The 22,370-nt window shown below is 37.2% G+C and overlaps 1 pseudogene; it reads right to left on the reverse strand.

The window, feature by feature from the left end:
- Positions 1-10,483: 10,483 nt before the first annotated feature.
- LOC145158015 (eukaryotic translation initiation factor 4B2-like) lies at positions 10,484-20,493 on the reverse strand (annotated as a pseudogene).
- Between the last annotated feature and the right edge of the window lie 1,877 nt (positions 20,494-22,370).

Below are 22,370 nucleotides of genomic sequence, written 5' to 3' on the forward strand. Positions count from 1 at the left end.
GTACGGGCCCATACTACCTTCCATATCTATTCGTACTTTCTTCAAGGATTGCTTCGACTTCACCAAGTCCCTTCTACTGATACTGCTTTCCAAGCTTATCTCTTCCTAGGCTTGTCCTAGGGCACTCTCCGACCTACTCTCCGCCACCAGCTGCACAAGGAGTCCCTACCATATTTCCCTAACTAGCTTGCGGATACTATTACATGTTCGCTTACTAGTTAGTTAAAGCTAGCCGAAACCCCCATCAGCACAAAGCAGGCAGCATTCGTGCATTGAGTAACCATTACCAAGCATAACCTAACCAGGCTACCATACTGCTGACTAACCAGCCCTAACATATAGCTCAATAAACTCATACAACAGGCATATAAGGCATCCTTCCTAGATCCTTAGCCCTAATCTAGCATGAAGTTCTCAAAATCATATCATATAACATAACATAGCATGTATGGGTATCTTGGGGAAAACTTACTTGAGCTCGGTTGGTTGCACGCATCACACACCTTGTTCTTTCCCAAACTCCTTATTTTAAATTTTAGAAAACTATTTTTGCCGTAAAAATCCATCATGTCGTCGGTTTGAGTCCAGACACCCCCGATGGTGTGCCCGAATCCCTCAAACCAAGGCTCTGATACCAACTTGTAACATCCCAAAATCGAGACCCAAATTTTTTTTGTTTTAAAATATATTACTTGTAAAAATAGCTAACGGAAAACAGCATTGAAATCCTTTCAAACATAAAGTCACAAATCACAAGTCTCAAAACCATTTTAGCAAATAGTATAATATCAGAGTACAATCCCAGGTTTCTCAAATGCGGAATATCATGTGTGAATGTGTGATGCGCTGCTACCCCGCCGACTCCTTCCCCTTAGATGAAGAGGTACCTGAAACCAAAACTAAAAGCTGTAAGCACAAAGCTTAGTGAGTTCCCCCATCATACCCATACCAAATAATGCATAGTCTTCGGTATCTTTCAACCGGTAACCGGGAACTAACCTCCCCTTCGGTATCTTTCAACCGGTAACTAGGAGCTACCCTCTCCTTCGGTATCTTGCAACCGGTAACCGGGGATTATTTCACCCACTACTACTGCTAACACATATCAAGCACAGTAAACACATCAAGCACAATAAACATATCAGGCACAATAAACATATCTCATATCAACACTAGATAATTATCACAAAGACAATCATCTATCCAATACTCTTACTTGTGGGCCAACATTGTGGCCGTAGACCCACTCCTACTAGGAGAGGACTCACCTCAAAGTCGTGTAGTGTCTGCACTGATCCCGGTATTAAAACCAACTCTCCTCGAATCCTCAGTCCCTACACAACAACTTTTCTAACTTATCAATTCATCCTCGTAACCCTTACAAGGGTCAAATCAAGTCCAAGACAAAGTCAAGGTCAACACCTTGGTCGATGGTCAATCATCTGGTCAAAGTCAACATCTGGTTGACTCGACTCGCCGAGTTGGTCCACCAACTCGCCGAGTCCCCATATCCACAAAATGTCGTAATCTCGTACTTACTCGTCGATTCTATCAAGAGCTCGACGAGTTCGCCTTCAACAACACATCGAACTATCTTCAACCAACTCGCCTTGTTCGTCCTTGAACTCGTCGAGTTCATCTTCATCCATATGAAGGTGTTCAGTCTATGACTCGTCGAGTTCTCCTTGAACTCGTCGAGTCCATCTTCATGTGGTTGGGACATTGTCTTGAACTCGCCGAGTTTGTTCATCCACTCGTCGAGTCCGATGATTTCCAGGTTCAAAACAAACCCCTAGCAGGCTGAGTGTTCCTTCCACTCAACGAAAACCATTTCCAAAAGGCGTTTGGGGTAAAAATGTGTCCCGACTTGCCGAGTCACCCAAAGAGACTCGCCGAGTCTCTCTTTGTCCGAAACTATACAGTCAATTATAATGGTTCTTAATGCATCAAAACCATAGATCTGACCTCCTAGGGTCTATTTTATACGTAAAGTTCCAAACTTGATGTCCATGCATGGGGATTTTTGGCTCAAAAGCCCTGAAAAGAGGTATATAAGAAGCATGGGGTGCTTATGGCAACAAAGTTGGCACCTTTTTGCCATAAGGACCCCTAATAGCTCCGGATCTAGAGTGCAACTCCAAGCACACCCACAAAATCCGATTTTAGCTTCTCTAAACTCATAAAAGGGTAGAAATAGCCCCAAATCAAAATCTAAGAGATAGATGGTCAAGGTTCCAGCTTTTTACCTTGAATGAGCTGAGAATGGAGCAAAACCTCTGGATCTTCTTGCTTCTACTTGAACTCCCAAACTTCTATCCTCCTTTCCAACTTCAAAACACACAAAAAGGTACCAACAAGCTCAAGAACACACAATAATGGCTAGGGTTTTGAGTTAGGGCTTTCTCTGGGTTGGGAGGAACAATGGAGGCTGTGTTGGGGCGATATAAGTTGTTTAAATAGGGTGCAAACCCAAATATTAGGGTTTTGTCCAGACAGCTCCTACTCGTCGAGTCGGTCCCCCGACTCGTCGAGTAGATCACTAAAACTCCCACATAATGTCGAGTCTACTCGACGAGTTGGGCCTGCAACTCGCCGAGTCCCAGAGTAGACTACCAAAATACTTGAATTTAAATACGTACCGGGAACCAGGTGGTACAAGTGAATTATTCGAAACCTCCAATGTCAATTCCAATGATTTTCAATGTGTTTGATTTTACAATACCTACAGAACAAGTCATAGAGAAAGTTGAAGAAAAATAAGAAGAGAGTGATGAGTCTCATTTTGACAAGGAAAACCCGGAGAAAGACAAGGAAAAAACTAAATACACGGGAATGGAAAAAGAACCAAAGCGGAAACATAATGAAGATGTCAACCCGGAAATGCAAGAAAGCTCAAAAAGGAATTTAACAGATGGGTTGCCTACGAACCGTCAAGGTTCAAGATGATGGAGAACGGGGAGTTTACACTTCCACCTGACGCAACGTAGAGTGGGATGGAGTCCGTCTCACGACTCCTAAAAAAGAAGCGTTTTTCGGGAGGCAACTCAGTGTTTAAGAGTTTGCATTTTCGTTTACTTTTGATATCTTTTTAGTTTTTAGTTTTTTTTTTTATTTTAGTTTAACTGAATGATCATGTATTTTCTAGTTTGTTTATCTTATTTTGTAGTATTGAACGAAAGTGAAATAGTGAAGGAGCTTAATGGATGATGAAGCGGTCAGATATTTGGAATTTAAGGTCACACCTTATGATCTGATGAGTCAAACACATGAAACGACGATCTATCAGCGTCAGCATCTGCAAGTTGGCAACACCAGCGTATCAAGCTTATCAACGTTAACTTACAGTTTGGTCATCCGATTGTAATTCTTTGTATATTAGGTAATGATATATAAAAATATAGAATAGATCACAGATCTGATATCTTTGTGATAAGATCAGTTCTTAGTATATATTAGACGAAATTCCTTCAATCGAGGGATATACATGTATAGATTAGTATATATTAGATGAAATTCCTTCAATCGAGTGATACACTCAAGTAATCATGTCAACTTCTTTCGTTCCAAAGTCAACTGCCTGTAACAAGATCCCTCCGTTTGACAAACACAACTTCTCTGATTGCAAATCAAAGGCCATGAATGTTCTAGACTTCATGGATTTCAATATGCTCTTCGTTGTCAACATGGGTGCTATGGCTGGTATGCATCAATCGTCCAATAATGGGGCATCTGGCAGTAAGTTAAATGGGAAATTTGTTCCCTGTTATAACAAGGAAGAGAAAAGAATGTTGAATTTCGATGTAAATGCTAGAATTGCTATTTGAAACTCACTTCCTTTTTCTGTCTATCGTTTGGTCCAAAACTGCTTACCTGCTCAAGAGATGATGACCACTCTATCATCTACTTTTGAAATGGAAAACTCTTCAGACGATGACGCTAAGTGTCTCATGGCTCAGGTTGTTGAATCTCACGATTATACTTCACATGACAGTGTTGGGATCCTTAATGCTGATTCTCCTCACACTACTGTTGATCTCAAGTCGGAATGGGACGATGCATCTATGACAACCCGTTGTTTCAGGTCAACAAAAAGTCAATCTTGGTGAAAAAAGTCAAACTACTTATTTTGATCTATCTTATCTAAATAGATTTAAATTCTAGATTGGTTTAAAACCTTAAATTAGAAGTGTAGTGCTAATCCGAGAAGTCTCGCATGAGCAGTAAGCCTTCGAACCGTAAACGGACTACGAGCCGCAAACCCTCGTTACTTCTTCTTCTTATTTACTTTCTTCTCTTTGGACCGCAAAGGAAGGGAGCCGCAAACGAAGGGATCCGCAAACTGCTTGCAGCCGCAAACAGTTCGCAGCCGTGAACTCCTCGCAGCCGTGAACTCCCCTCGCAGCAGCAAACCGAGGATCTTATCTCCTCGAGAAACGTTTACAACCACAATCTCTTATGTATATATACATGTTTGACTGATTTCTCCCTTCATTCTACACTTCTCAGCCAAAAACTCAAGATTCTCTCTCAAGTATCGTCAGCCGAAAATCTCCTCGCTCCTCAAGAACATGAGAAACTTCTTACTTTTTTGAATTTCATGTGAAATTTTCTTGAATTCAACTTAGAATCTTGCAAGAATCATACCTTGATCTTGTAATCAATTTACAAACACTTCCAATCTCCATAATCTGGGCCGAAAACCCTTGAATCTTCTTGGTTTCACCAAGAACACCAAGAACACATACTTGAAGGTGGCCAAAAACCCAAGAACTTCAACCTCTTCTGGCTGTAAACTCCAATCAACCATCCATTTTGCTTCTAACACTCTTATTAGTAAGTAAAACTTACTAATTAGTCCATTTCCGTATCATTCTTATGTGTATATACACTAATTGTTTACATATATATTACATATAATGCTAATTAGGACTCAATTTTGCTACGAGACTTCACTCGTGGAAATAACATCCTATATCGAACCTTCTATCGAATCACTCCCATAAGGTAAGTTCATAACCCTACGTTTTTACCATTTTTCAATGTTTTAGGGGGGGGGGGGATAAAAGTACAAACACAATGAAATCTTGTGTTATCATTCAAATAATTTCGAAATAGTGTTAAAAACATTCAAATAATTTCGAAACAGTGTTTTCAAACTACATAACTTGTTTTATTCTTTTATTTCCTGAAATACATTTTTATATATATAAAGATATATAATTAAGATTCAACACACTTAGGACTGATGTTTTCTACCTTATCTCCTATTCCTTGTCTGGTTGTGGATTAGGGTTTGAACCATTTGTTCGACTGTCTGTTTGATCTCAATTATATATGTTTTATATATATATATATATATATATATATATATATATATATATATATATATATATATATATATATATATATATATATATATATGTATATATATATATATATATATATATATATATATATTGAAACATGAAACTTATTTAAATAAAGATTTACCCCTTTTTGTAAACATGTAGAGTAAAAGTTTTCATTCTTAAATTATTTCATTGTGTTATATAAACTGTTAAATTACTAATATTATGCTTTCATAAAGAACATACATGTAAACTATAATAGGTATAGTTTAGGGAACATTAATACTATTTTACTAAGTCATGAATATCATACTAAAACGATTATTTAAAGTATACTTATTGTACACTACTAGTACAATGTAATTCATACATTTCAAGCATAAAAGAACATTAGTATTCTCTTCGTGTCTAGTTATACAGAGTTGTGAGGTACTACTTGGTCGTACCCATCATGGTACAGGCTTCTAAGTCTTATAATTTATAACCAGAGTCTCCTGGAGGGAGAGCGTGAGTTTGTGTATAGATCTATATGGGACTGACAATCGCGCGCCTTGTTGTAAGCTACAGTGGGACCGGCAGGTCCACAGGTGACACATGTGATACCTTTTTCGACGTCTACAGAACGTCGTGTTTAAGCGGTCCAATTAAGTATGGTTATATAAAACTCACAATAGTATCAACTAAGGCGTTTAGATTACGGGATTTCATAACTTCAAGCAGTATTACTAAACAATAGAAGTACACCACACAACTTTTCTAGTAACATGAACATACAGTTTAAAGGGGGTCTATAATGCTAACTTTATAATTCCTTGGTTCATACATCAGGATTATATATCAGTAGGACCCGATAGGCATTAATCTGTGTGCTTTCCGCTTCATTTCCTATTCCTTGTTTTGTTGGGGGCTTAGAGCAGATTCACCCAGTCTACTGTCTATTCAATCTTAGTTATATATATGTAATCCGTATACACTAATAAATCATAGGGGGAAACAAGTATGGGTCATGTCATAACATACAAGTACATCATACTATTTTCTAGTACAAAAACATACTTTCCGGATGGAACGTTTAACTAAGTACATACATACACAAATGATTGCATACAAATACAACAGTTTTACATTACTTTCTAAGTACAATGTAGATGTAACTCAAAAAAGACCAACAACGTTAACTCTGTAATTACTTAGTGTATATGCCAGGGTTACATACAATGTAGATCCGACAAACAGTGGAATGTGTGGATTCCGCCTCATTTCCTGTTCCTTGTTGGGTTGTGGGCTTAGGGCAGAACCACACAATCGACTGTCTATTCGATCTATATTGTATATAACTTGTATCTACTAAGTGATTGTAGAAAGAACTATAATGAGTCACACTTTGCTTACAATAGATCACATCAGAAAATATTGGATTTTCTCGAGGAACAAACTAAGGTTTTCAAGGAGCAAAGAACATGCTTTCTAAAACAAAATACTTAAGAACTCACCAACTAAATGTTGATACACTTTCAAAATCACTTGTATTCTCAGGAAACTAGTAGACATGTACATGCACAAGGATTCAGAAGATGGAGCATAGTAGCTTCATGTCTATGTTTTGTTATTTAGTTTTGGAGTCAATCATATGTGATTTGAATACAATGTAAACACTTTATTATTAATTTAATGGATGTTGTTGCTTGTTTTACTATTCTACAATTTTTGTGATACTGAGCATGATGTCATCCGCCCCCGGACGTTTTCGTCGTTCCGGTTTGGGGTCACACTTTGCTTACAATAGATCACATCAGAAAATATTGGATTTTCTCGAGGAACAAACTAAGGTTTTCAAGGAGCAAAGAACATGATTTCTAAAACAAAATACTTATGAACTCACCAACTAAATGTTGATACACTTTCAAATCACTTGTATTCTCAGGAAACTAGTAGACAGGTACATGCACAAGGATTCAGAAGATGGAGCATAGTAGCTTCATGTCTATGTTTTGTTATTTAGTTTTGGAGTCAATCATATGTGATTTGAATACAATGTAAACACTTTATTATTAATTTAAAGGATGTTGTTGCTTGTTTTATGATTCTACATTTTTTATGATACTGAGCATGACGTCATCCGCCCCCGGAAGTTTTCGCCGTTCCGGTTTGGGGTGTGACAGCATCAGCGTATCAGGTAAAAAATCATGTTAATCTTTCCTCTATTGATAATATTGAAAAAGATGACATGATCGATCTCTTACGTTTGAATTTAATGATCTCAAATAAAGAAAAATCTTCTCTCAGTCTTAAGCTGAAGATTCTCAAAGAAAAACTCTTTTCTCTAGAAAAATCTCTTTCTGTTTTAAAAAAGGGAAAACACTTGTATCTCGCTTACCAATAATTTTCTTCACACTGAAAAAGAAAAAGTTGTTGATCACGCTAATCGCATTCAACTTATTTTGAATTTATGGGCATCCTCTCACTTTAATGTTTCAACAATCATTAATGCTCAGATTCCAGATCGGTGTAAGAAAATTCTTGGAGGTGATATAGAAGGCGTTGTTTCTTTAACCAAAGTCGAAACTAAACAACCATTTTACAAATTTGACTGCTTAAAAGAAGACTTTAAAAGTAGATTTGGGAGTTCATACATTAATAATCAAACCTTAATCAATACTCACTTCTCTACTGATTCTAATGACATTACTAAACGTGTATCTAAATTATCTACTATTGATCCTTTTCTCCAACCTTCTCATCGTGAGTATGTTCTTCCTTCCAATAAGACTTTGCTAAAGTTTCCTATATGTAATGGTGAAGTTCATTTTGTAAACTAAATTCTTAGTATTTTTCCTCAGTGCTCAATTAGAAATTCTAAACATGAAGATCAATCAAAGCCTTCTACTCCTGATAACTCTTCAAAGGATCATGAGTCTCATGACAAGGTAGTATATTAACATACCATTAATAACATTCCTTGTTCCAGAGTTGAATCAAGAACTCTTAAATCAAATAATCAAAGTTCTTCAGATTCAACAGTTGAAAAGAAATCAAAATCTAATGTTAAAGGAAAGAATATTGTACTTAAAACTTGTTATCGATGTGGTGATGCCTCTCATAAAGTCAGCAAATGCACTTTTGAAAAGAACACCGTTCATGATGATTATATTATGACTCAAATGATAAGTGGATCAAAGAGGGAAACTCATTGAACTGTCTCCCTGATGATTGTTATAACATATTTTCTTAGTGATCCTTTGCAAGTGTTTTTTTTAGACTTACTGTACATTTTAGTTTCAGGGTAAAAAGCATATTTGGTATTTAGACAGTGGCTGCTCAAGACATATGACAGGATTCAAGTCTCATGTAAGATTTCATAAAGAAGGATTATACATAAGTTACATATGGAGATAATGGCAAGGGAGCTACAAAGGGATATGGATCCATAAAGTGCAATTCTGTTGTTTTCAAGAATGTCTCTTATATGAAACGTCTTTAGCATAATCTCATTTCAGTCAGTCAATTGTGTGACGCGGGCTATGAAGTTCTCTTTAACAAGAAAGAAGATAAAATTGTTGATCAAAAGAACATCACTGTTCTTACTGCAAATCGACAAAACGACATCTATGTTCTTGATATGTCTTTTGCTGACGACTCTCTTAGTCGTTGCTTCTTCTCTCATGCTCAGTCTCATCTAAACTGGTTGTGGCACAAAAGGCTATCACATCTGAACTTCAAGAACATCTCAAGGATTATAGGAAATCAGCTTGTGAGAGGAATTCCTAAGATGCAATTTGTCAAGGACAAATTGTGCCCAGCTTGTGAAAAAAGGAAAAAAACTAAGTCTTCGTTCAAGCCAAATTCCTGTTCTTCAATCATCAAACCTCTTCATCTCCTTCATATGGACCTTTTTAGACCCATTCCGATCAAGTCAAGAGCTGGGAAGAAATATACTCTTGTCATTGTGGATGAATTTTCAAGGTTTACGTGGGTAGTCTTTTTAAGAAAGAAGAGTCATGCCGCTGATGAAATCATTTCTCTCATTAAGCAGTGGGAAGTCCTCTACGATCACAAAGTAAGGCAATTACGTAGTGATCATGGAACCGGATTCAAAAACTCCTCTCTATAAGATTTTTTCTCAATCTCAGGAATCTCTCAGAACTTTTCAGCAGTTAGATCTCCCCAAAAAAATGGTATTGCGGAAAGAAGAAACAGAACTCTCATTGAAGATGGAAGAACTATGGTTGTTGAAACTGGCCTTTCTTTGTCATTTTGGTCTGAAGTTGTCAATACAATGTGTTATATCCAAAATCCATCTATTATTGTTAAACGTCATGGGAAAACTGCTTATGAGATACTGAAAGGAAGGAAACCAGACATCTCTTATTTTTATGTGTGTAGATGTGTTTGTTACATCTTGAATCAAAGAGATCAACGTTTGAAGTTTGAGGCTAAAGATGATGACGGAATGTTCCTAGGATACTCTAGAGTATCCAAGGCTTTCAGAGTGTTTAATATTTCAAGGAAAATTGTTGAATAAAGATTCATGTCACTTTTGATGAGGACTCATTCATTCATGATCGAGTTGATCACCCCTCGCCAATTCTGAATGAACTTACTTACAACCCTTCAGACCGTATTCCTGAGCTCTTGTCAAATGACGCTGATCCTATTGTTCCTAATGTTTATCAATTAATCAATTCTCATCCTATATGTAAAGATCAGCCTGTTGTCTATGAAGAAGATGATTCATCAAATCAGGAAGTCGTTGCCCATAGCAATACAAATGAAAGTTCTAATCTTAGAATCCTTCGAGATCATCCTGAATCTCAAATCATTGGAGATGTAAATTCTAGTATTCTCACTCGCATCAGAGTCATCAGTAACTTCTGCATGTTTGTAAGCTTCGTCTCAATGATCGAACCAAAGAATATTATTGATGCCTTAAAAGAAGTTGACTGGATTAAGGCCATGCAGGATGAGCTAAATGAATTCGAACGTCGTCGTGTGTGGACTCTTGTTCCCAAACCTCAAGGAAAGACTATCATTCGCACTCGCTAGGTTTTCAGGAACAAAATGGATGAATGTGGAATCGTTATAAGAAACAAAGTTAGAATTGTACCTCAAGGGTTCTCTCAGCTTGAAGGGTAAGACTATGATGAAACATTTGCTCCAGTGGCAAGAGTTGAAGCAATTAGTCTGTTTTTGGCCTTTGCCTCCTTTAAAAACTTCAAAGTCTACCAAATGGATGTCAAGACTGCCTTTTTTACATGGAGATCTTCAAGAATAAGTGTTTCTAAAACAACCGCCAGGGTTCGAAAATGAAGAGTTTCTAGATCATGTGTATCGTCTTCATAAAGTTGTCTATGGCTGAAAGCAAGCTCCTACGGTGTAACATCCCGTTATTTTCTACTTGTAAAGTCAACCCTAGTCAGCGAAAGTCAAACTTGGGTCAACTAAAGTCCTCTTTGTTATATTGGATTTTATTAAGGTTACTAAAATAACGACAAAACTTCAAAAATGGTCCCTGTGGTTTTCGAAAATATCATGTTTAGTCCCTAAGTTCAAAAAACCTTACGGATCGTCCCTGTGGTTTCAAAATTTTTAACATTTGGTCCTTCTGGCTAACTCCGTTACCATTTAGCCGTTAAGTCAGGGGCATTTTTGTCATTTCACTACACAGGGACCATTTATGAGGTTTTCTATTACTTTTTTTTAAAATAAATAAATAAATAAATAAATTTAATATGCAAGGGGTCCCACACTTCTCTCTCTTTACAAGGGGTCCCACACTTCTCTCTCTCTCTCTCTCTCTCTCTCTCCATGTGCACCGATCCTCCTCAACCTCATTCTCTTCTTCATCTTCTTCATGGCTTTCCCCTATCATCTTTGTCTCTCTGTCATCACCCTTCCCTACCCATGAATGATCTCTATTACTGCCACGTGTCTCTGATGAGTCAACACTTCTGGAATCATCAATCAACCCCAAACCAGTTCGTTCAACTGGTTTTTGACCGAACCGGATTTTGTAAGCTAGATCATGGTTTAGTTGTTCCAGTTTCCTTTCTTTTTCAAGTATTCTGTCACTTAAACTACTACTGCTTTGGTTTCCATTTCCATTAGATTCGTTTTTTGCATCTGAACCAGAATTATATTCTCTCTTCAGATAATCTATCTCTTCCTTCAAATTCTTTATCGCTTCTTCTGTGTCAGACCTGACAAAAAATTAAAAGGCTCAACAATTTATTATGATGATGGGTATTCACAATAGAAACACCAAAGGTTACTAAAAGACCAAGTATGAAGATTAATATGGAATATTTCTACAGTTTCTCGATGATGATGATGATGATGATGATGATGCTTGAATGGAATACCCAATTTCACACAGCCAAAGATCAGAGATGTTCATCAAGTGTCAAGAGAAGAATAGAAGATAATAGATAGGAATACTAACCTGCCAAGCCGACGACGCTCCAACTCTACATTAATCTTTTTGTAATCAATACCTTTTTCTCTTGAAGCAAAACTTCTCTGGGTTTAGCATCGCCAAAAGGGTTCACCTTAGGCCTTGTCTTCTCTAATCCCTGTGGTTGCAATGCAGTCCGGCCATCTACTGAACTGCCGGAATGTGAACTCGTGGGCCGACTGCTACTTTTCTTAGCATCAATTTCCAAATCCACCTTCTTGTGAACCAAACCTTTCTCAACCCCTGGGCCTAGCTGCCCCAAAAGGACTCGGTTTATTGGTGTGCGCCGATGGCTCAACTGGAGCACTTTCACCCTTTGGTGGATCTAACACCAAACGCCGACGTTCCGTTGGTCGTTCCTGATCACCATCACGAGGCACAACTCCCCTTTTCCAACGATCGTCTTTAGAACCACCGGAATCCCGAAAACCAAGACCGAAAGTAGAAGACCTGGTGAGTGGCATGGGCTCCTTGCTCGCCGTCCAATTATCAATCTCGTCGGCTCTAGAAATCTCGTTATAAGTAGGCATCATAGGTTTCTTCGTCACTGCCCAATTATCGACCTCGTCTGCCCTAGATGGTTGATCATATTCCGAAATCCACGGAGATGAAACTCTACGATCATCACCAAACTCACCATAAGACTGTTAGCTTATCTCACCGGAGTTATGGCTTCGTGGAAAGCAAGGGTCGATCAAAACAATAATAGAGGGTGTTTGGGGTGATGCGTCTTAACGGGAGGGAGGGAGAGAGAGAGAGAGAGAGAGAGAGAGAGAGAGAGAGAGAGAGAGAGAGAGAGAGAGATGGGGTGGGACCCCTTGCATATTAAATATTATATATTTATTTATTTTTAAAAAAAAAGTAATTAAAAACCTCATAAATGGTCCCTGTGTAGTGAAATGACAAAAATGCCCCTGACTTAACGGCTAAATGGTAACGGAGTTAGCCGGAAGGACAAAATGTTAAAAGTTTTGAAACCACAGGGACGATCCGTGAGGTTTTTTGAACTTAGGGACTAAACTTGATATTTTCGAAAACCACAGAGACCATTTTTGAAGTTTTGTCTAAAATAACCTTTACATGTTTAAAACTCTAAGAATATTAAATATATGTGAAGGAAATAAGTGAAATCCGAGTTTGTTCGCATCTTTTTCTTTCTTTCCTTCGGACAGTAGCCTTGCAACCGAGAACAGCTTCGGCTGTGAACGAGGGCCATGAACCCTCAGACCGTGAACACTTCTCGGCCGTAGCCGACTTCGGACCGTGTACGAGGTTCACGACCGTGAACCGCTCGGACCGTTAACCCTCGCATACATATACTTTTCATCCGACTTTTAACTCATTTCTTCACTTTCAAACAAGATTTCAACCCTTTTCTCTCAAGTATCATTAAGCTAGAACATCCTCTCTCCCCAAGAACATGCTAGAATCATCCATTCTTATCATTTGAAGTGATAGTCACTAGTTTTTCACCAGATCTAACAGGTATCTTTTCATGATCTTTTTATCATTTGAAGAACATCATTCAATCTTCTTATAAACCCGGTAATTTCATTAGTTTACACGAAGAACACCCATCAGAAAACCTTTGAATCTTGTTAGAAACGTGCTTAGGATCATCAAGTGTTCGTCATTCTTCAAGAACTCAGGGCCGTGAACACCTTCAAGGCTGTGAACCCTACATGAGTCTTGGGCTGTGAACACCCCTCATGGCCGTGAACACCTATCAGCTTCCATTTTAGCTTCTAACACTCCTATTTGTAAGTTATACTTAAAAATTAATCCAATTTCTAATCATTCGTATGATTATATTAGCTAATTGGTTGCATATATGCTATACAAATTACTATATAGGACTAGTTTTGGCTACATGATTACACTTGTGGAAACTAAACATCCTATATCAAATCATCATTTGAATCACCCTCCAAAAGGTGAGTTCATACCCCCGTATTTTCATAGTTTTTACTGTTTTAAGGGGGGAATACAAGTCTAACACAAGGATTTTGTGTTACAAACAAATGATTTCAAAACAACTTACCAAAATGGATTTCAATTAGCATCAAATTAAATGGTTTCAAAATTTTGTTAAAATGACATCAAGTCACCAAAAGTATTTTAAAATGTTAAATTCTTTAAATGATTTTATAAACTTATATTTTTCCCCAAAAATCATATATATATATATATATATATATATATATATATATATATATATATATATTTATATAAATAAGCTTTAAAAGACTTAGGACTGATAACTCACTTTGGTTCCTTTTCCTTGTTTGAATGTGGGATTATAGTATCGGTTATTTATCTGAATGTCATTTAAATTTTACTTATATATATTTGTATATGTATATAAATATAAAAGTTATTTCATTTAGTTCAAATACCCTTTATAACATGTTGAGCAATGGGTTGCATTCATGAACAGTTAGTATCAATACAGATAGTACATATAAATTATAATAGGTATAATTTATGATTTAAGAACAGTAATTCACGAGTCAAGTATACTAGAGTACACCGATTTACAAGAATAAGGGTTAGATTCAAAACTAAAGAAGAGTATACAACTTACAAATACATTCCAAGTATACTAAATGAGGAACATATTATCAATCATTTATTTCAGAATGATTGGGTTTTCATTATTGTTATACACGTAACGTCTATATGCTTTTTATGAGTCAATAGATTCAGGTTGTTTAATTCACTTAAACAACATAGTTCAAGTCCTGATATTATAACCAGAATCTCCAGTCGGGGATCAAAACAAGTGTGTATAGATCTTTATTGGGATTGACAACCCCGCACTCAGACTGCTAGCTACAGTCGGGCATACACGCCTACGAGTGACAGTTGTTATCAAAAGTTTTGACGCCTTCGAAGCGTTGTTTCAGGCCACCTAGTCTCAATATGGCTATAATAACTCATTAAAAAGATATTAACAATACGGTTACTGTATAATTAACTAAACATGAGTTCATTTTCAAAGTACCAGTTTACTAAAACACAGTTTTACAGTATTACATCTCAGTTTACAATAATAGCTGATGAAGCCAGACACACTCACTTTTACAGATTATACAAATACAGAACATTGGTTTACAAACAAAACAGTTTTATGTGATTAAAACTAATTTTCATATACAACAGAAAATATAGGATTTTCTGGAACAGTTTACATATTTCATAGAAAAGAAAATTATGCTTTCAAACATAAATACTTATGCACCCACTCAACATTATGTTGATACTCTCTTTTCAAATTACTCGTATTCTCAGGGAATCAGTAGACAGGTACTCCCCGAGCTTTTGAGAAGATGGAGCTATTTTGAGTCATGTCTTCTCCTGTTGTATAACTATTTTTGTGTCAATATACATAGATTGAACACATGTAAAAATTTGTACTTATAAATGTAATGGTTTTTTTTACTTTGATTACTATAATGCATGTGTTGCGATACTACAAACGAAGTCATCCACCCCCGCACGTTTCCGTCGTCTGGTTTGGGGGTGTGAAATAGGGCATGGTATATCACGTTGGCAAGTTATCTTCTCTCAGGTGGATATAAATGAGGAACGATCGATAAAACTTTGCTCATAAAGCAATCAGGATCTCATATCATTCTTGATCAAGTGTATATGGACGATATCATCGTTGTATTTAGGCTTGTAGGTCAAACAACTAACTGATGGTATCTTGGTTTGTCTACCTAAATATATTGCATATATGCTGAAGAAGTATGGTTTCTCTGAATGCAAACCGGCAAAGACTCTGATGTCTTCATCAACATATATTGGTAGTGATCCAAGTGGCACTAATGTGAATGCAAATCTGTTTCGAGGAACTATAGGCTCTTTACTCTATCTTATAGCCAGTCGCCCTAATATTATGTTTGCCACCATATTGTGTGCTCGCTATCAAGCTAGTCCAAAGGAATCTCATCTTCACGTTGTCAAAAGGATCTTTCGGTACTTAAAACATACACCCAATATTGGGTTATGGTATCCTCGTGAATCTAAGTTCAAGCTAGTAGGATACACTAACTATGATAATGGTGGGTGTGGCATTGATCATAAAAGCACTTCAGGAATATGTTGTCATCAGAAGATGTTGTGCTCAAATTCTATGGATTCATAATCAGCTCTTGGATTATGGTCTAAACTTCTCGAAGACACCCATCTGTTGTGAAAACACCAGTGCTATTCATATGATACAAAATCCAATGCATCATTCCAATACCAAGCACATCGACATCCATCATCATTTCATCAGGGACATAGTTCAAGAGGGAAAAGTGGATTTGTTATATATTCCATCCACTGATCAGCTGGCTGATATGTTCACCAAGGCATTAGATGAAAAGAGTTTAAACAAATTAATTGTAGATCATGGCATGCTTTATATATCTTAATCGTTAATTAACTGTTTTCAGTCTTATGAAAATTCGAAAATAAGTGCTTCTTTCATTATGAATGCAAAATCTTACCTTTAGTATTTACATGTATTTTCTTTCAAGCGTATCTAAAATTTATCTGCATCTTATTGCTTCAGAATTTGTAAGGACTGGAGCTTTCCTGAAGGATCTCAATGCTCTCGGTATTGAGAAAAAGAGTGGCATCATGTCATGTTCTTCTTGAGGATACCCTTTTTCTCCTTCACTCACTGTTATGGATGCAAAGAGCAACCATCAATGCAATAAGTCTCTTTTTCATCTACTGACTCATAATCCGATAAAACTACAAATGCCCTCGTGTTGATCTTGAAGACACAATGTCTTTATGGATTCGATTCAGCTAACTCGTTGGTTAGAAATACTGGTTCATGTTCTTCTTTTGTTCTTGGTGAACATGAAGCTTCGAATCAATCTGCAGAACCTCAACGATTAAAGGAATTCTCTCTCCTTGTTTACTATGAATTGTGTTATTGTGTGATATGGTTGATCTTTTTTGTTCTCTTTTATAGCTGAAATTTAAAGTGGTAGATATCTTGGTAAATGGAAGTGAATTAATGACCATTCAATTCCAAAGATTTGATGGAACGATTCTTTATCACCTTTCTGAAAAAGCTGCACATTTTCCCTATTTCAACTATTTTCTTGTTTTACTATTTCTTTTGTTTGTATTCTTATATTGTACCATTTTGTAAAGGAATCTGACGGTGACAATTTTGAGCCTAGTATGCAACTATTTGACACATCATCGTCCCTACAAGCATGTTGTTGTTCTCATCAGTGAGACCATCTGCTGAGAACATTGAGTCACCCTCTCATACTGATTGTTTAGCATTTTCTAAACTATGAAACTGAGATAGCCTGGTCCAAATAAAAGATATAGATAAAAAGGCTAGGGTGTTTATTTTTAATTTACTCATCTTTACTTGACGTTGTCCCTAGAAGCAGGATTGATGTATGCATCGAGTCTCGTGTTCTGTTGAAACATTGAGCGGTCGTTGAGCTGACTTGGAAAATACATAATATCCATGAAGACCATGACGTGGTGTCTCTTAACCACGTCGTCGTGGCAAGAATTTGGCAAGTGTGTGTGTGTGTGTGTATATATATATATATATATTTATTTATTTATATTTCGAACATTATTTATTTATATTTTGTAACGTCTATATGCTTTTTATGAGTCAATAGATTCAGGTTGTTTAATTCACTTAAACAACATAGTTAAAGTCCTGATATTATAACTAGAATCTCCAGTCGTTGATCGAAACAAATGTGTATAGATCTATATTGGGATTGACAACCCCACACTCAGACTGCTAGCTACAGCCGGACATACACGCCTACGAGTGACAGTTGTTATCAACAATTTTGATGCCTTCGAAGCGTCGTTTCAGGCCACCTAGTGTCAGTATGGTTATAATAAATCATTAAAAAGATATTAACAATACGGTTAGTTTATAATTAACTAAACATGAGTACATTTTCAAAGTACCAGTTTACTAAAACACAGTTTTACAATATTACATCTCAGTTTACAATAATAGCTGATGAAGCCAGGCACACTCACTTTTACAGATTATACAACTACAGAACATTGGTTTACAAACAGAACAATTTTATGTGATTAAAACTACTTTTCATATACAGTAGAAAATATAGGATTTTCTGGAACAGTTTACATATTTCATATAACAGAAAATTATGCTTTCAAACATAAATACTTATGCACTCACTCAACATTATGTTGATACTCTCTTTTCAAATTACTTGTATTCTCAGGGAATCAGTAGACAGGTACTCCCCGAGCTTTTGAGAAGATGGAGCTATTTTGAGTCATGTCTTCTTCTTTTGTATAACTATTTTGGTGTCAATATACATAGATTGAACACATGTAAAAATTTATACTTATAAATGCAATGGTTGTTTTTACTTTGATTACTATAATGCATGTGTTGTGATACTACAAACAAAGTCATCCACCCCCAGACGTTTCTGTCATCTGGTTTGGGGGTGTGACAGATTGGTATCAGAGCATTGTTTATAGTGAACTCAGTATATCAATCCATAAAAGATATACAAACTATAAATACATATCGGCTAAGACCTCTGACTAGAAGTATATTTTTAAAATTTAAGTATTTTTACAAGAAGTATACTAACACTTATACATACAAGAACAGTATCACAATCGTAACAACATCAAAGTATTTGGATGTTGAACACCATAGTCAAACCTGGATAGTTATGTAATCATATCTGGGATTAATATAGCCTGATCAACTATATTGGTTTGAGATATGACCAACATGTGTTTGGGATTGATTGTAGTATTGCAACAAGTCTAAAAATTACCAACTATACATATATAGAAGAACACTAGAACAGAACATAAAGTTAAAATACTATAGGAGTATTTTAGGCACTGTATACTAAGAACAAACTACATGAAAACAAAGGACTCCGGCAGGTAGATCTATAAATATTAAGTGTATATATTACGGTTATATATAATTAAGGTTATATATATAGGCTTAGAGTGTGTGATTTAACTTAACTTCCCTTTTCCTTGTTTGGATGTGGGGGTAGAGTAGAATCATTTATTCGAAGGTCTATTAGACTCATGTTATATATAATTGGTATATAATTTGTAATTATAGATGGACCCAGTAAGAGTTATACCATACAGAATACATTACTTGTTAACTGTAAGTTTCTCTCATAGAGAGTTGTAATTGCAATTTATCTTTACTAATTATTTTAGATATTTCTTATATCCCTATTCTCGCTTAGATAACAATGGCTGGATTCCATCTACCCGAAGACCCGTACTTTCCCGATCAGGAAAATGGAGGATGGCTCGATGAAGAGCTAGAAGAGAATCCTAAAATTCCCTTAGATGACGATTTTGTAGAAAATTTTCCTGAAGATACTGATTTAGAATCAAAAGTCTATAATCCACCACCAGTTGTTCAAAATCCCAATCCACGACAAAACTTCCAAAGCCCGACGCCTTTGTGGGCGATAAACTTAGACAAGTGGAGTAACGAATAGGGTCAGAACTATCCTTATCAAGGAGACCGAAGCTTCTATAATCTGAACACAGGAGGCTCAGCAGATAGAGCCCTTCCAGTGTTAATTTGTCGTGTGGCGCGTAACGATGAACAAGGAAGAGCTACTATCGACCGAGTCATGCAGGTTGATGCTGCTACTGGTGTCAACACCGTTCACATTCGTAACTTAGAAGACAATCGTTATGCGACAAGAGATCGTACTAATTTCTTAATGAGAGAACTGGCGGCATCCCAAGCCGAAGTTAGAGAACTGCAAGAACGACAAATAGCACAAGACATGCATATGTACGAAATAGAACGCCAGTTAGCCAAATCCAGGATCGGACCTAGTAGGAAGTAGATTGTACTCTACTCGTTCACTACTTACTCTTTTGGTTATAGTTAAGTCTCTGATATGTTATAGCGTTACTTTTCATGTTTTTCAGTACGACCGCGAAAATTTCATTTTCGGTAGGTCGGTTTAATGTCGATGCTTTCCCAGTATTGTGGTGTATTGTAGACCTGTTTAGGGTCAAGTTTTCCAGACTCTATGCATTCAATATGCTAATACAATCCACATGCATTTTCATACTCTTTGAAAAATAACCACTCAAATTCATATTATCCTATTGCAAGTTGTACTTGTAGTAGACTTCTATTTCCAATTCTTTACAAGATTCATATTGAACTAAGTGTTTTAGTTCAGACATATCATATTCATGTTCATTCTTGATATCTGATTGTCTCTTCATCTTTTATTTCTTAAAGTGAAAGACTCCTCCACGGAGAAACCCAGGGCGTATCAATGTTAATGAAGCGCCAACACCACCTCCGCCACCACCTCCTCAATTTGACGCTGCCATGTTTCAGGCGGAAGTCACGGAAGCTGTTGCAGCTGCTATGTCTCATATAAACACCACTGGCACTAGTGGATCAAGAGTTGGTGCGCATCCCTCTAACCACGGTGAGAGTCATGGACACTCACGAGAGTGTACCTACAAGGACTTTTCAAACGCTAAACCCATGACCTTTAACGGGACTGGAGGAGTTATGGCGTTAAGGCAATGGATTGAGAAAACCGAGGCAATCTTTGAGATCTGCTCCTGCCCAGAGGGTAGCAAAGTTAAATTCGCTGCCTTACTGTTGCTGATAGAGCCCTAACATGGTGGAATAGCCATGTTAAGTCACTCACATTAGCAGTGGCTAATTCAATAAGTTGGGAGTACTGCCCGCGAGGTGAAATTTAGAAGCTCGAACAAGAGTTGTGGGGTCTTACTATGGTTGGTTCGGACATAACAACCTACACAAATAGGCTCTGCGACTTAGCAATTCTATGTCCATATATGGTAGCTCTGGAGAGCAAAAAGATTGAAAGGTACATCTGGGGGATGACATCTCAGATTCAGGGAAGTGTTATTGCTTTCAGGCCTGTTACCTTTGACAATGCCAAAGAGTTGGTACAGTCACTCATTGACCATGGAACTCGTCAAAACTCTGTGGTTGCTGCTCCAGAACAGCCCAAGGGAAACAACAACAACAACAATAACAACAACAACAACAACAACAAGAAAGGCTGGAATAAAATGAAGGGCAAATCTTCTCAGGAACCCTCGAAAAAGCAACAGTTAGTGGCGGTCCATGTTGCTACTGTACCTGCTGCTGTTCCTGCTAACCCCACACCAGCTAAGCCTTACGCTGGTAATCTCCCTAAATGTAACAAGTGCAATTACCAACATAACGGAAATTGCCGAGAAATGCAGTGTCGAAACTGTAACAGGAAAGGGCATACTGCCCGATTCTGTAAATCACCACCCCAACTAATTACCCAAGTACCTGTTGCAGGAGTGAGCCAAGCATGCTATGAATGCGGAGAAGTAGGGCATTTCAAGAAAAATTGTCCTAAGTTAAAGAACGCTGGTGGTACTTGAAGAGTCTTGGCGATTGGTTATGAAGAAGCAGTAGCGGATCCTAATGTGGTGACCGGTACGTTCCTTCTCAACGACTCTTACGCATGCATTCTTTTCGATACCGATACAGAGAAAAGTTCCGTAAGCCATAAGTTCACACATCTTCTAAAACAAAATTCCAAAGCATTAAAAGATACATTCACCGTTGAGATGGCCAACGGAAAAACCGAAAGTACCAATGATATTTACATAGGATGCACACTTACTTTAAATAACCATTCATTCCAAATTGACCTTATGCCGGTCTTAATTAAAAGTTTTGGCATCATAATCAGCATGGATTGGTTAAGTCTTCATCGTGCTGATATCCTATGTTTCGAGAAAGCTATCCGTCTTAATCTGCCAAGTAACGAATCTCTCGTTATCTATGGCGACAAATATAGCGCGAATCTTCAAATCATTTCTTGCATTAAGGCTCAGAAATATCTTCGCAATGATTACTATGCCTTCTTAGCTCACGTTGTTGATAAGCCACAAGAAGTGAAAAGCATCAAGGATATCCCTGAAGTCTGTGATTTCCCTGATGTATTCCCTGAAGATATCTCAGGAGTCCCTCCTGAACGCCAAATCGAATTTCGAATCGACTTGATTCCCGGAGCTACCCCAGTAGCTAAAGCTCCATATCGTCTTGCACCTTCAGAGATGCAAGAAGAAGGACGGATCAATTCGTCCAGCCAGTTGAACGAATTACTCAGCAAGGGCTTCATTAGACCAAGCTTCTCACCCTGGGGAGCGCCAGTCTTGTTCGTGAAAAAGAAGGACGGATCATTTTGTATGTGCATAAACTACCGGGAATTAAACAAACTTACCGTTAAAAATAGATACCCTTTGCCACGGATAGATGACCTCTTTGATCAACTCCAAGGAGCTAGTTTCTTCTCCAAGATTGACCTGAGATCAGGATACCATCAATTATGAGTCCAGGAGTCCGACATTCCAAAGACTGCTTTCACAATTCGCTATGGTCACTACGAATTTGTAGTGATGCCCTTTGGTCTAACGAATGCACCTGCAGTATTCATGGACCTGATGAATCGAGTGTGTCGCCCTTACTTAGACAAGTTCGTCATAGTCTTTATTGACGATAT

This window comes from Lactuca virosa, chromosome 2, assembly GCF_052849685.1.
Source record: "Lactuca virosa cultivar CGN04683 chromosome 2, Lactuca_virosa_CGN04683_v6, whole genome shotgun sequence".
Taxonomy (NCBI): Eukaryota; Viridiplantae; Streptophyta; class Magnoliopsida; order Asterales; family Asteraceae; genus Lactuca; species Lactuca virosa.